The sequence below is a fragment of the Furipterus horrens genome, unplaced genomic scaffold (assembly GCF_987537825.1).
Source record: "Furipterus horrens unplaced genomic scaffold, mFurHor1.1.pri manual_scaffold_8, whole genome shotgun sequence".
Lineage (NCBI taxonomy): Eukaryota > Metazoa > Chordata > Mammalia > Chiroptera > Furipteridae > Furipterus > Furipterus horrens.
The window spans coordinates 31,307,670-31,322,484 of NW_028327178.1; positions in this window are offsets into that span (position 1 = coordinate 31,307,670).

The following is a 14,815-nucleotide window of genomic DNA, read 5'->3' on the forward strand; positions in this document are numbered from 1 at the left end:
CAGTAGGATCTGTGTTCTTATTTTTGGTAGTAATGTGTCCAGTGATGAAATGTGACTCAATTTAATGATCTTGGGTATATATTTTTTGCATTATTTTTTATTTTATTTTTTAAGTATATTTTATTATGTTGTTACAGTAGTTCCAATTTTTTACCCTTTGCTCCCCTATGCCCAGTAACCCCCTTCCCTCAAGCAGTCCCACCCCCCTTAGTTCATGTCCATGGGTCGTGTATGTAAGTTCTTTGGCTTCACCCTTTCCTAGATTATTCTTAACACCCCCCTATTTTGTACCAACCAATTATGCTTCTTAGTCCCTGCACCATATCCCCATTTCTTCCCCTCCCCCCACCCAGCTGATAACCCTCCAAATGATTCCCATACCTGTGATTCTGTTCCTATTCTGGTTTGCTTAGTTGGATTTTGTTTTTATTTTTTAGATTCAGTTGTTGATAGTTGTGAGTTTGTTGTCATTTTAGTGTTCATAGTTTTGATCTTCCTTTTCTTAAGTAAGTCCCTTTGACAGTTCATATAATAATGGCTTGGTGATGATGAACTCCTTTAGCATCACCTTTTCTGGGAAGCACTTCATCTGCCCTTCCGTTCCAAATGATAGCCTTGCTGGATAGAGTAGTCCTGGTTGTAGGTTGCCTTTCATCATATTGAGTACTGTTTGCCAGTCCCTTCCTGCCTGCAAAGTGTCCTCTGAGAAATCAGCTGATAGTCCTATAGGCAACCCCCTGTAGGCAACTCTTCGCCTCTCTCTTACTGCCCCCAGGACTCTCTCTTTATCTTTCACCTTTGACATCTCAATCGTGATGCATCCTGGGGTGGTCCCCTCTGGGTACAGCTCGCCTGGGACCCTCCATGCTTCCCAGACCTGTATGTCCATCTCCTTCACAAAATTTGGGAAGTTTTCCTCATTTTTTAAAATTCTTGCTTCCTCATTCTGCACTGGTTGACTGTTTTTTTCTTCCTTATGTTCCAAATCATTGATTTGAACCCCAGTTTCCTTCCCTTCACTATTGGTTTTGTGTGGACTTTCCTTTGTTTCACTTAGCATAGCCTTCACTTCTTCTCTTATGCATTTGCCGTACTCAAGCATATCTGTCAAGCCTGTGAGCATCATTATCACCAGTGTTTTGAATTCTGCATCTGTTAGGTTGTCTATCTCCTCATCTGTTAGCTTGGCTATCTCTTTGTCACTTAGTTCTCCCACTGGAACCTTGATCTGTTCCCCCTTTGGGCCATACTTCTCTGTCTCCTCATTCTGACAGGCTTTTCTGTTGTTTTGCCTCTGCATCCCAGGTAGAGCTGTTGCCCCTGTAATGCTATAAGGGGAGGAGCCTTAGGGATTCATCAGTATGTACAGGGCAACCTGTTGCACCACGTTGTGGCTCTCTATGTGGGGGAAGGGTCTGGGAGGGAACAATCCTGCATTGTTTTTAAACACATGCGTCTAAGGCTGTGGAGATATTCTGGACCAAAATTGTTTTATTTAAGGACGTCTCTTCTTAAGGAGAATGCATTGTATTTCTCTTGATTGAAGTGACTTCAGAAAAGATAGTACCATTGGGTTGGTCACAAAGTCCATGTGCTTTCTTCCGTAAAATAAAAGACACATTTTTCATTTTCACCAATAACTTTACTGATTTAGATATTTTGAGTATGTTGGCTATCTCCCTTGTTGTATAATGTTGATTGTTCTCAATTAATGTCTCTATTTGATCTCTATCAAGTTCAACTGGTCTGCCTGACCATGGAGCATCGTCCAGTGAGAGATCTCCAGCATGAAACTTCGCAAACCGCTTTTGACACATTCAATCAGTCACAGCATGTTCTTCATACACTGCACAAATCTTTTTTTGCATTTCAGTTGCTTTTTTCAACCTTTCTTGAAACAATAAAGCATAATATGCTAAAAATGTCACTAATTTTTTTCCATCTTCGTTATTAAAATGGCTACATAAAAATTCACCAATTTTGATGTTTTTTTTAAAAAATGCATGCTGATATAACAGCTGTCACAATATAATATAACACAATTGTTTTGAATGAAATTAAAGACAACTAAGTGCTACTAGAGCTATCTTACAGAAAAAAACAAATGAACTTTTTGGCCAACACAATATATCTCTCAAAGCTATACTACTATTTGAAAAATATATGGGTTAAAAATAAAACATCTGTCACAACACTTTCCTATAACATATTGTAGTGGACCTGAATTCCATTGCTAATTTAACCTTCCCAGTTTCATCAGTAGAAGTCTGTGCTTGGGACGATCTCCACGAGGTATCAGACATCATCTGCCCTCAAGGAGTTTACTGTCTTCTGCGTGTACAAGTGAAGTGGAAAGTGAACCTACATCCTATGTGGGGAGGGGTTCAATTGTGGCGTCTTCAAACACTGGTTTTATATTTCACTAATGCAATGTTTGGCCAATAGAGCAGCTTTGTGGGAGCAGTTTTTCCCAGGCACAGACTAGTTCATAGCTTAAGCATTGTGCAGTACTTCAGAAAGACAGTTGAGATAATGGTTCTTCTTCAACGGACCTTGAGGCTTTGTAGGTCACGTTTAGGAGCGCTGTGTTGAAGGTGGTGGTTATAAGCAGAGACTCGAGGAATTAGCCTAATCTGATTTTGAATTCAGGGACCCACTATCATTAGCTATGAACTTTTAGCAAAATTTTAAACCCTCAGTTCCCTGATTTTTCAGTTGAGGATGATGAAGGATTGTTGAAATGATTAAATAAGCTGATCTTAAGAGCCTGACAACCCTTTGCAAAAACTTGGCTCAGATTAAGTCAGTTTTCAGCTTTAGAGTAGCAACCTTTTCTTTCATGCAAACTGTATTGGATCATTAAGAATGATACCACATTCTTTAATTCTACTAGGACATGAAGTCAGTGATTACCTTGTATATTACATGATAATGTACGTAAACAATTAGGAAAACCGGCAAAAGTGCACAATTAAAATTCAGCAGTCATAGTCATGAGAAGTGTAGTAAAATGGGAATCAGGCTGTTTTCTCAGAGAGTTGTGTGATTTTTATGTAGATTACATGGAAAGCACTTACCACACCACTTAGCTCACAGAGGGCATTCGGTCACTTGTTCCTTCTCAGTATTACAGCTGAAGTAGTAAATGGCCACATGGGCCTAAGCATCTGCTTTTTCTCTCCTACCTTGGCTTTTGGGTTTGGTTTTAACCACCCTCAATTTTCTTGGGAGACTCTTCCTCTGTCATCTATTCTTTCTTCTGATCAATAATTCATGTTTAGCACTGTCCAGTAGAATGTTCTATGATGATGAAAATGTTCTGTGACTATGCTATCCAATACTGTAGCCACTAGCTTCATGTGGCTGTTACGCATTTGAAATGTGAATAGGGCAAGTAAGGAACTAGAATTTTAATTTTGTTGAATTTTAAATAAGTTTAAATAGACACATACAGCAGGTGAGCTTTTGTACTTCCAAAGCTTTAACTACATTGTCCTCTACTTATATGCAGGAGACTCCCAAGCTGTATCTCCAGCTCACAATTCTTAGTTCCTGAACCACAATATCAACTTATTGGTCATCTCCACCTGCTTGTCCTAAGCTGAATTTATCATATCTCCTTTCAAAATCCTGCTTTACCATCTCCTTAGTAATTCAAGAACAAATCTGTGAGTCTTCTCTCTTCTCAATATTAGCAATCAACATTAACTCCACTTCGTAAGTCTCCAATCCATCTGGTCTTTTGTTTCCACAACTACCTGGGTCCTCCCAGTTTTTCCTTTCTTTCTTTCTCTTTCTCTCCCTGTCTTTTTTTTTAACTTAAGTTTTCTTATTTATTCTTTCTTGTTGGCATTAAATTGAGGTATTGTAGTTTTGCCATTACCATTTGACATGGAGTCCCCCTGTGTCCCCAGCCCCCAGCAATCACTACCCTGTTGTCCATAAGTCCTTCCTCTCCCAGTTTTTTCTTACTGCAAAAGTGTGCTGTCTTCTTTGAATCCATCTTCCATATTGCCAAGGAAATTATGTCTCTTGAAATACTACCTTGCTGAAGTCTTTCAGTAGGACCTACAAGATGAGGTCCTTGTAGATCTGGTTCTCATGCCAGGTCCTTCTGCTTTCCTCTCCAGGACCAACACCTCGCCCTTCATTCATATCGCACCCTTGGAGTTCTCCGGGCATCTGGGAACTACTCCCAGTGGCCAGCATCCAGCCCCTTGGCTTTGCACACACCATCTTTCCTATCCTCATCCACCAAATGATCTGCTATCTATCTCTTAAGACTCAATAAGCTCTTCTGGAAGCTTTCTTTGGCCAACCCAAGTAAAATTTGCTACTCTTTTCCTTACACTCCTGTCCTGCAGTACATGAACCCTGTTAAGGCACATCTTACACTATTACATTTATTTGCACATTTTTTTTTCTCCCAAAGGTTGTTAGCTCTTTGAGAGCAGTAGTGTGTGCCATTCATTTTTGTGCTCCACCACCTAACACAGTGCCCAGTGAGTGAATGATCCTGTCTGGGGAACACTATTTGCCAGCTAGCAGGAAAGAACACGCCGCAGCATTCTAAATTACTGTTATATTAGTGCATATATGCCATGCCTACTGATTGACCTGTGTTAAGTAGGATTGTTGCCTTAATTATGACTATTAAGGGTCATCATCAGAATGAGTTTGGACCCGCCTACAAGTATATCTGAATAGAGAGCCAGGCTTATCCTTTTTATTTGGTGTAATTTTAAAATTTAAAAATATTTACTGGGCTTTAGAAAATTAATTACAGATTAATATGTAAAAGGAGAAGCACAGCATAGTTAAGAATTCACTGGCAAGGTAATTTTTATTAAATAAAAAATATCGTACATGGAAAGTGAAAGTCACCCTGCAAAATAAATGTCACAAGACACCGAGATGATGAAAGAGTTGGAGAGCAGATGTTGGAAACATCTGCTTGACTTATCAAAGTGAAGGTGTTAATTTACCTCTGGAACATAATTTACATCTGAGGTAGTTTAAAAAATACAGCCCATCTCCAAGAATGATTCTGACCTTCTTTTACACAGTCCTTCTTCCCCACCCCTTCCTCCACCTGCTCTTCCCTGGCCTTTCTTCTTCTCTTCCACCACATGGTTAGAATCAGGAAAAATCATGCTGGCTCTTAGTTTTCCTGGACTTGGAAATCCTGTGAGTGCTTTTGTTCAGGCAGAACAGGGTCACTATGGAAACCAGACCTCTCCTTCATTAGACTCTTATTCCTTGACCTTGTATAAATGTCATTGTGCATAGGGTGATTATGCAAACTTTTAAGCTGTCTAGCAGCTTCTGGCAGCCTTGTCTTCAGTCTCTTTAACCCCAATATTTATGGGCATTTCCTAAGCACCTACTGTGTCTCAGGAGCTGCGCTGAGTGTTAGGAGCATGTGGGGGTGGCCGGGGGAGGGGGATAGAGTTCATCTTGGCTTTTCTCAGGGTTCCCTTTTGGAGAAGAGACAGGGATATTTAAAAGGTATCTGCTTACTGCACTTTTCTAGGTTCTTAGGTTTCAGAGAGCAGGCTTTTCTTGTGTATGTGTGCACAGGGGGCGCTTTTCTTTTTCTTTTGGCCTGTTGGCATTCTGGGTTGCAGATGTCTTTAACACCCAGGCTGGGATTATGGAGGAGGCAAAAGAAAAAGACTGTCCCTGGAGCTCACAGCTGGGTTGTTCCTTGAGTCTGGGTCTCCCTGGGTAGTTTACTTTCTTTACTTTTAGAGTCTTCTGGTAGGGTTGGCTGGTTGTTTTTCAGTCATCAGTGGGAGAAGAAAAAGGAATGAGTTCACCTCATCTTGTCCAATTCACATAAAAATGTCACATAAAAAGAAAGGTAAGGAACTGTGCTGTATCTTGACTATCGATGTCCACCTGGTGGTTGGGACATGGCACTATCACTTTGCAGGATGTTACCATGGGGTGGAGGACTGCGGAAAGGGTACAGGGATCTCTGTACTATTTCTTAAAATAACACATGAGTCTATAATTACTTCAAACTAAAACATTTAATTTAAAAAAGAGGTAAAGAATTCTATATGAAAGATAATCAACTCCAATCACAATAAGAGGCATGCAGATTAAAATTACACTGAAGTACCAATTCTGAGTTTTCAGATTAGCAAATGCCCCCAAATCTCAACACCACGATTGGTGAGCTTGTGCAGCACCACGCGCTCTCCTACACAGGATGCAAAATGCCACAACCTCTGTGGAGGGGAGTTGTGCAATATCCAGCACAATTACTAAAGTACTTAGGCTTCGTCCCAGAAATCCTCTTTTAGGCTTCTACCCTAAGACACATTCTACAGACCTGAAACAACATATGTACATGTTTATTCATGGAGGTGTTTGGGTAGCAAAATGGAAGCATCTGAATATCTATCTAGAGTAGTTGGTTGAATAGGCTCTGGTCACCCCCACACTGGAGCCCTTGGCCATATAAAAAGGAGGCATGAATTCAGTGCTCTGATATGTATTGGCTTCCAGGCTAATGGTGTCCGTGGGAAAAAAAATGAAGTTCATACTCTATGAAGTACTGCTTTTTGTGAGTGAAAGAAGGGGAAATAAAAAATGTGTATTTGTGTATTTTTTACAATAGAGTGATTAGCAGGATAAACCAGAAACAAAGGCAAATGGTGGTCTTGGGGGGTAGGGGTGGCAGTAGTTAGGAACTGGAACCATATCAATGTTTTTTATATAATCAAAAAATTAGAATTTAAAAACAAATCCTAATGTTGATTTTAAACAGAAACACATTTAAAAGTTGTTTTGGATGAAAGGGAAGCAATGTTTAGTATGTTATTCTTCATTAACTAATGATTAACTTTAGCAAGTAGAAAGAAAACAATTTGTGTTTGGTCATTGTTCATGCTGAATTATATAAATATCACTAATTCTGTGTTCGCATGTTTTATTGGGTCCTTATTTCCTCCTACTTTTACTGTGGTTTTTGTTGTTGTTGTTTGCAGTTTACTTTGTATTATTAGTGTCGGGAAGTTGATAACTACCTTTCTGTGGCTGCCCTGCCATGGTACTTTCCCAGAGAACCTGCCTTCACTCCCTCCTCAGAGGGGAGTCCCACACACCCCAGCTTTCCTGGCCACAGCTCACTGGACAAGGGATACATCAGAGAGAGCACAATGGTGGGCAAACAAAGCCAACCAGGTTCTCAGCAATTTGAGGGGACACAGGGACTGAGCCAGTTAATTTGTGGGGAGAGAGCTAAATCCAAATTTTCTTCTTTACAGTCAAGTGAGCAGAGAAGCTAGTCTGCAAAGAGCACGGAAACGGGACTCACACTGGGAATCAGGCAGCCCAGAGACGGAGGGAGAAAAACGTAGTCACTTCAGTTCCTGATGGCTTTCCAGACCAAGCCCCTGGTGAGGCCCGGCTGGGTCCCTGCCATTTGTGTTCTGTGAGACACATATGAATCCTTAAATGAATCCCTTGTCATTTAAGTTAGCTGGGCTGAAAATGTAATATTAAATTAAATGACCCCTAGTTGAGACACTCCATTTCTCTTTTAGAAAGGTTCTTGACCTCATTAAAACCTATTTTGATTAGCCCTGGCTGGTGTGGCTCAGTGGATTGAGCACTGGCCTACAAACCAAAGAGTCACTGGTTGGAACCCCAGTCCGGTCACGTGCCTGGGTTGTGGGCCACGTCCCTGGTTGGGGGTGTGCAAGAGGCAACTGATTGATGTATCTCTTGCACACTGATGTTTCTCTGTTTCTCCCTCCCTTCACCTCTCTAAAAATAAGTAAGTCAAATCTTTAAAACCAATTTTGATTATGTCAATCAAAGTTACAAACTGTTTATAATCAAACATGTTCAAGCATACATAAAAATAGCCCTACTGGGGTGAGATGCCTTTGAGGACAAGAACCATTTGTTTTTCATCTTTAACTGGCACTCTTAATGCAAGTTCAACAAGTATTTGTTCAATGACTGTTTTCTTAGTTGTAACCCTTAGTGTGTGGATTCTGTTTTTTTAAAAAAAAATTTTATTGCTTTTCTCTGAGACAATAGAATGTAAAATCTCAGGGGATGCAGTTTCATTTGAGTTGGATTTGAGGAGCTATGGATATTCTGGAACAATTTCCCATAGATCTGCTCCTCATCATTCCCTGTCCAGGAAGTCCTGGGAAACTGATTCAGGGGCAGTTCAGAGTTTAGGAACTGTTCAATGCATGATACTCTCAGCTGGTGGGTCTCAGTGCTGACTGACATTAGAATTGTTTGGGGAGCTTCTGAAACTATAATCCCATTTGAGCTACACCCCCGGAGAACTGATTTAACTCATCTGGGTAGAGGCCTGGGTATGGGTAGTCTTCAAAATATTTCCAACTGACTCTAAAGTGCAGCTAAGCTTGAAAACTATCACAGTAGGTACTACGTAAACCATTCAAATGGCCTTGCTGCTGATGGAAACTCATGGGATTTTTCAAACAAATGTAAATCTTGGTCCTCAAAGTGTGTTGGGCTAGTAGTAGCAGTATCTCCAGGGAACTTGTTAGAAATGCCAATTATCAGGCCCTGGCCAGGCCGACTATAAGAAACTCTGGGTGTGGCCTAGTGGTCTGTGTTTCCACAAGCCCTCCAGGTGACTCTGAAGTGTACTGAACTTTGGTAACCGCTCCTTGAGGCCAAAGCCAGCTCAGGTGGATTCTGTGGAGTCGGCCTTGGTTCATGCTTCTTGTGCTCCATTGTTGGACCATTATTGTTTCAGAGAAAAAGGTGCTGAAGACTAATGACAGACAATTTACTCAGTAATTCTGACAAGTTAAAAAAAGAATTTTGTGGGATAATGTGGTCAGTTCATAAAGAGTGTCGCATAGATAAAAATATTTCATTGATTACCGGCTACGGACCAAGCATTTTGCAACCTCTTCATATGCAATACCTCATTATTGGTCCTCCCAACTATCCTGAAGGAGTGAAAGGAAGGATCAATTGACAGGACACAGGAAAGAAGTTCAACCGGCAAAAGAGAAAAAGCTAAATGCTAGGTACTGCTGCCCATTCAAGATAAAGCAGGAAATGGGAGTGATTCAGGGAAATGTGATTGCCTGAGGAAGTGAAAAAGGAGCAGTCAAGGAGAAATGTTATAAACTGTAGAAATTTACAGGCCTTATAAAAACTTTTCTAGAAATGAATTCCAGACTTTAGACTTTAATCTCAAAGAAACTCAATTTATTAAAGCTTTTTTAAAAAGTGAGCAAACAACAAACATTGATTGTTCTAAAGAATGCAATCTGAAGGGTCTTTGATGCTTCTAAGTGGCAAAAAATATGGCATTGCTTTTAGACTGTGTTTTTATAAGGAAATAAAAGCTAGCTAATGGCTTATTAGTACACATGGGAGGAAATAAGTAATTTTAAAATAACAATATTTAGTAGTGCTTATCTAAAAATTTCTTTTAAAAATAAAAAAGCGGGATACAAAATTAATATACAAAAATTAGTTGATTTAAGGGAAATTAAGAAAACAATCCCATTCACAATTGCTTCAGAAACAATAAAATACCTAGGAATAAACGTAACCAAGGATGTAAAAGACCTGTACTTGGAAAATTATGACACTGAAGGAAGAAATTGAAGAAGATACAAGTGGAAGCACATACTGTGTTCATGGATAGGAAGAATTAACACCATTAAAATGTCCATACTACCCAAAGCAATTGATCTATAGAGTGAATGCAATTCCTATCTATATTTCAATGATGTATTTCACAGAACTGGAAAAAATATTTCAAAAATTTATATGGAACCACAAAAGGTCCCACATAGCAACAGCAATCCTGAGAAGGAAGAACAAAATTGGAGGAATCGTGCTACCTAATTTTAAACTATACTACAAGGCTATAGTAATCAAAACAACATGGTACTGGCATAAGAACAGACACATAGATCAATGGAATAGACTAGAGAGCCCAGAAATAACCCCACACTTTAATAGTCAGTTAATATTTGACAGAGGAAGCAAGCATATACAATGGACTACAGATAGCTTATTCAATAAATGGTGTTGGGAAAATTGGACAGATATGTGCAAAAAAGTGAAACTAGACCACCTTCTTACAAACACATAAGAATAAATTCAAAATGGATCAAAGACTTAAATGTTAGACCTGAAACCATAAAACTCCTAGAAGAAAACATAGTCAACCAAACCTTAGACATTGCTCATAGCAACTTTTTATTGAATATATCTCCCCAGGCAAGGTAAACAAAAGAAAAAGTAAATGGGACTATATCAAACTAAAAAGTTTTTGCACAGCAAATGAAATCATCAACAAAATAAAAAGACAACCCAAAGAGCAGGAGGACATGTTCACCAGTACATCTGATAAGGGATTAATATTCAAAATTTATAAAGAACTTACGAAACTGAAAGCCAAAAGTACAAACAACCCAATTAAAAAATGGGCAAAGAACCTGAATAGACGCTTCTCCAAAGAGGACATACAGATGGCCAATAGACATATGAAAAAATGCTCAAAGTTATTCATCATCAGAGAAATGCAAATTAAAACCACAATGAGATACCATCTCATAGCTGTCAGAATGGCTGTCATCAGTAAATCAACAAACAAGTGCTGGCGAGGATGTGGAGAAAGGGGGAACCCTTTTGTACTGTTGGTGGGAATGCAGACTGGTGCAGCCATTGTGGGAAGTAGTACAGAGATACCTCAAAAAATTAAAAATGGTTCTGCCTTTGACCCAGCAATCCCACTTCTGGGAATATATTTGAAGGAACCCAAAACACTAATTCAAAAGAACATAAGCACCCCTATGTTCATGGCAGCATTATTTATAATCACCAATATATGGAAGCAGTCCAAGTGACTTCAATAGATGAGTGGATAAAACAACTATGGGACATTTACACAATGGAATATTACTTGGTTGTAGAAAAAAGAAGAAAATTTTATCATTTGCAATATTATGGATGAACCTGGAGAACATTATGCCAAGTGAAATAAGACAGAGAAAGATAAATACCATATTGTTTCACTCATTCGTGGAATCTGATCAACAAACTGAACTAACAAGGAAAGTGGGGACAGACTCACAGATAGAGAGCAGATGACAGCTATTGTGGGGGAAGATTAAGGGGTGGAGGGATTGAGAAAAAGGAAAAAAACTCATGGACATGGACAACAGTGTGGTGACTGCTGGGAGGAGGTGGGTGTAAAGGGACTAAATGGTAATGGAAAAAATACAATAAAGATGAAAAAAAAATCATTTTCTGGAAGTAAATATCATTTTTTTACTCTAGGCCTAGAAGGTAAAGTATTATAATTACCAACTCTATTGGGAGAACAAATGGAATAAAAATCATGAAACCACAGACCTTTAGAATAAGAATGGAACTTTAAAGTTATCTAGTTCATTTCTTTTTCTTTCTATTTACTTTATTAGATATCAGTTAAAACAAAAATAAATATAAGTGGAATTTCCCACCCTTCCCCTGGAGATTCTAACAGCCTTTAGGTTTCCCTTATTCAACCTACCCCAGCCACACAACTGGGTTTAGAGAGCATTGATCAGATAGGTCATCACCCATCTTTACTGTCACTAGGTTCCCCATTACCTGTGGGCTCTTCACAGAGGCCGATATAACGGCAGGCGCCCTGGGTGCGCGCCCTGGGTCCTGACTTCTGAAGGGCCCCACAAAACCCCAACTTTACACTTCTTTCTAATGACACCAAGTTTGGGTTTATATCTGCAATTTTAATTACATACAAGTTTACAGTCGGTGGTAAAACCTGATAGTATGTTTATATTCGCTTATTTTCATTATTTCATTACTACGCTGCATACTATACACATACTACGCTGCATAGGCCCCTCGCTGCTGCGCTACTGCTCATCGGAGCAATAGAATCATATTTGCTACTTTGTACTTACAAAGGTTCTCCTGCCGCGCAGATTTACAATATACACAAATACACAGGGATATAAATTAGTCTGTGGATATGTACTTGTTTCATTTACAGTTTTAAAAATAGTTTTCTGTGCATATAAATAAATATTCAGGTAAGTTGAAATTATATTAAAGTAAAATTACTATTGTTGAAATTATATTAAGGTAAAATTAATTCCTGTTGTTACATCAGTGCCTAGATTTTTGTATGAATAATTAATAAATTAATAGTACATAATATTTTTATTTATTTAAAAATATGGTTAACATGTATTTTTATTTTCCCAGTCTCTTTTTTTTTTTTAAGGGGCCCAATATTTTCTTCTGTGCCGCGGCCTCAACCGATCTTAATCAGCCTCTGGCTCTTCAACTTCTTAGCATAACCCTTCAAACTTCTGTCACTCAGTATAAAATATCCTAGTCACGAACTAAATCAAATTACTTGTCTTTCCCTACATATTTAATGTACTCTCATCTTTTTCAATCCGTAATTCAGTCTCCTCTTCAGGAATGGCTTTTTCCTATATTTATTTGCCTGGTGCCTCCTACTGAACTTCTAAGGGCAAGCTCAGGTGCCCCCTCCTTTGTGAGGCCTCCTGGCCCCCAAGAATCAGGACAAGTTTTTTTACTTTTTATCTTTTTTATTATGCTACCATAACATTTTAACATTTGTATGTGATGCTTTCTTTCCTTCTTTCTTTCCCTCCTTCCTTCCTCCCTTCTCCCTCTTTTTCTTCCTTTTCCTCTAGTTTCTCTTCTCTCTTTCCTTTCATGTCTGTCTCCAATGCTAAGAATATTTCCTTGAAAAGAGATCCCCTGTCTTAATCCATTCTTATAGCTCCAGCACAGAGTAGGTGCTCAACAAATGTGTGTGGAATAATGCAAATATATGTATTCTGTCATGGAATGAATGATGCTCCTCCCCCACTCCACCCAAAGATGTCCAGGTGCTAATACCCAGAACATGTGTGAGGAACTTTGCAAAGGTGATTAAATTAAGGGTCTTGAAATGAGAAGTTTCCTGGGTTATTTGAGTGACCCAATGCAATGCTGCATTCTTCAGGAGGCCCCACATTTTCATCTCACCATGAAAGATAAGTTCAGGTTTCCCTCTGATTGGGCCATATTAGATCCCCTGAGCACCCCTAAACTAAACACCATCGCAAAAGATGATGAGATTTCACTGATTGATTTAGACCAGCAGGCTCTTCACTCCCTTCTCCCTGGAGCTCAGGGTGAGAGTATTTCTGCTGCTACTCAGCGTAAGAGAAACGAATGGAAAGGATGCTGGCAATGTAGCTAGAATATTCGTCATAGAGCTTTCATGGATTTTACTGTGTGTTTGCCTCTAGAAACCCCAAGCAGGAAGGGTCTTGACTCCTGGCAAGGCCCCAGCTTTGCATGGGGACCCCCTACTCCCTGTGTAGGACCTGACCTGACCCCGCAGAGTGCCAGCCCCAGGCAGGGCACTCATCCCAGGCTGCTTCTCTGTGGCCAGGCCTGGAATAGCAGAGGGGCTCTGCCTTTCAAGATGCTGAAACAAAACCCACTCAGTAAGCTTTAGTTGTCATTTGAATGACCCTTTTGTTCCTTTGGCCCCAGCCCTAGGCAGAAGGACATTTTAAAATAGACTTTCTATTTTTAAACATCCTCAGTGAGGAAGTTCTTGAAATCAATCCAAGGATGCAGAAGCTGGCATTCAATATTTGAACTAGTCTATTCCCGGGAGCTGGTCGTCTTTCAGAGTTTCCCCACAAACTAGCCCATTTCTCGTATATGGGTAGGTCATGGTGCCATTTCTCCTTTGTCTGCATGAGGGGAAACCCCACCCTGGTGAAACTGTAAGGGCTCAGATGAGGACTGTTTGCCTACCCAGAGCCAAGCCTTTAATCCATCTGGTAAGAAAATATTTATTGAGCTCTACTGTGCTAGACACTGTCTTCCAGATACTTGGAAATCTATCCCAATAAATTTTCCAAGTGCGCTTTTCCGGGGAGGGCTGTCGAGTTGAGTTCGTTCAGCTTGGCCTGAGCCTGCATCCAGGCAATTGCCCAGGACGCTCCTGCCAGCCTCAGCGGTCTCTCCCTAAGCCCACCAGTGCACTTCCATATCATGTCTTAGACCCGGTTTCATAACCTTTGGCCTCCTGGGGAGTAACATCAGTGGCAGCGGCAGCAGGTGGGTGACTGCTAAGCCAGGAGGGAAGCCCCACATCTCAGGCGTTTATTTAAGCAGGTTGCCTGTCAGCCCTCTCTCCTTGCTGGCTGACGGGGGTTCCGGAACAGACCTCCAGTGTTCGCATTGATCGCTGAAGATAAATTACCATCTACCTTGGCTTTGAATTATCTGGGGCAGTTCTAACCCACAGAGAATGGAGAGCTGGGAAAGTGGAATTGATTTCAAGCTTATTTCCATTTTGAAAGGCAGTAAGAAGTAACGGTGCTAGGGGATGGAGTGTTCTATGAACTGTGAAGTGAAAGGAAGGAATAGGCTGTAAAACTGAGGGTTTGGGTGAAAAATAAAAATTCTGAGGAAGGATTGCCCCCATGGACAGAATACAGTTTAAGGCATAAATGCGCCAAATGTCATTGTTTGACAGGTGCTATCCAAATACCAGAAAGTATTTTAGTATTAGTCAGTTTTGTTTTCTGCCCATATATGTACACACAATGCCAACTGCCAAGGTATAAGATTGAAAACCAGTTTGATTACTTCAAGCTCAGCATGGCTAAAATTGGACTCACTAACTCTGACCACAAATCTGCTCTTCTGCCCATGTTCCTGAGCTCAGTTACTGCCTCATTCATTCAATCTGCCAGCCACCATGGAAGCCTGAAACTTCTCTAAGTCTCTCCCA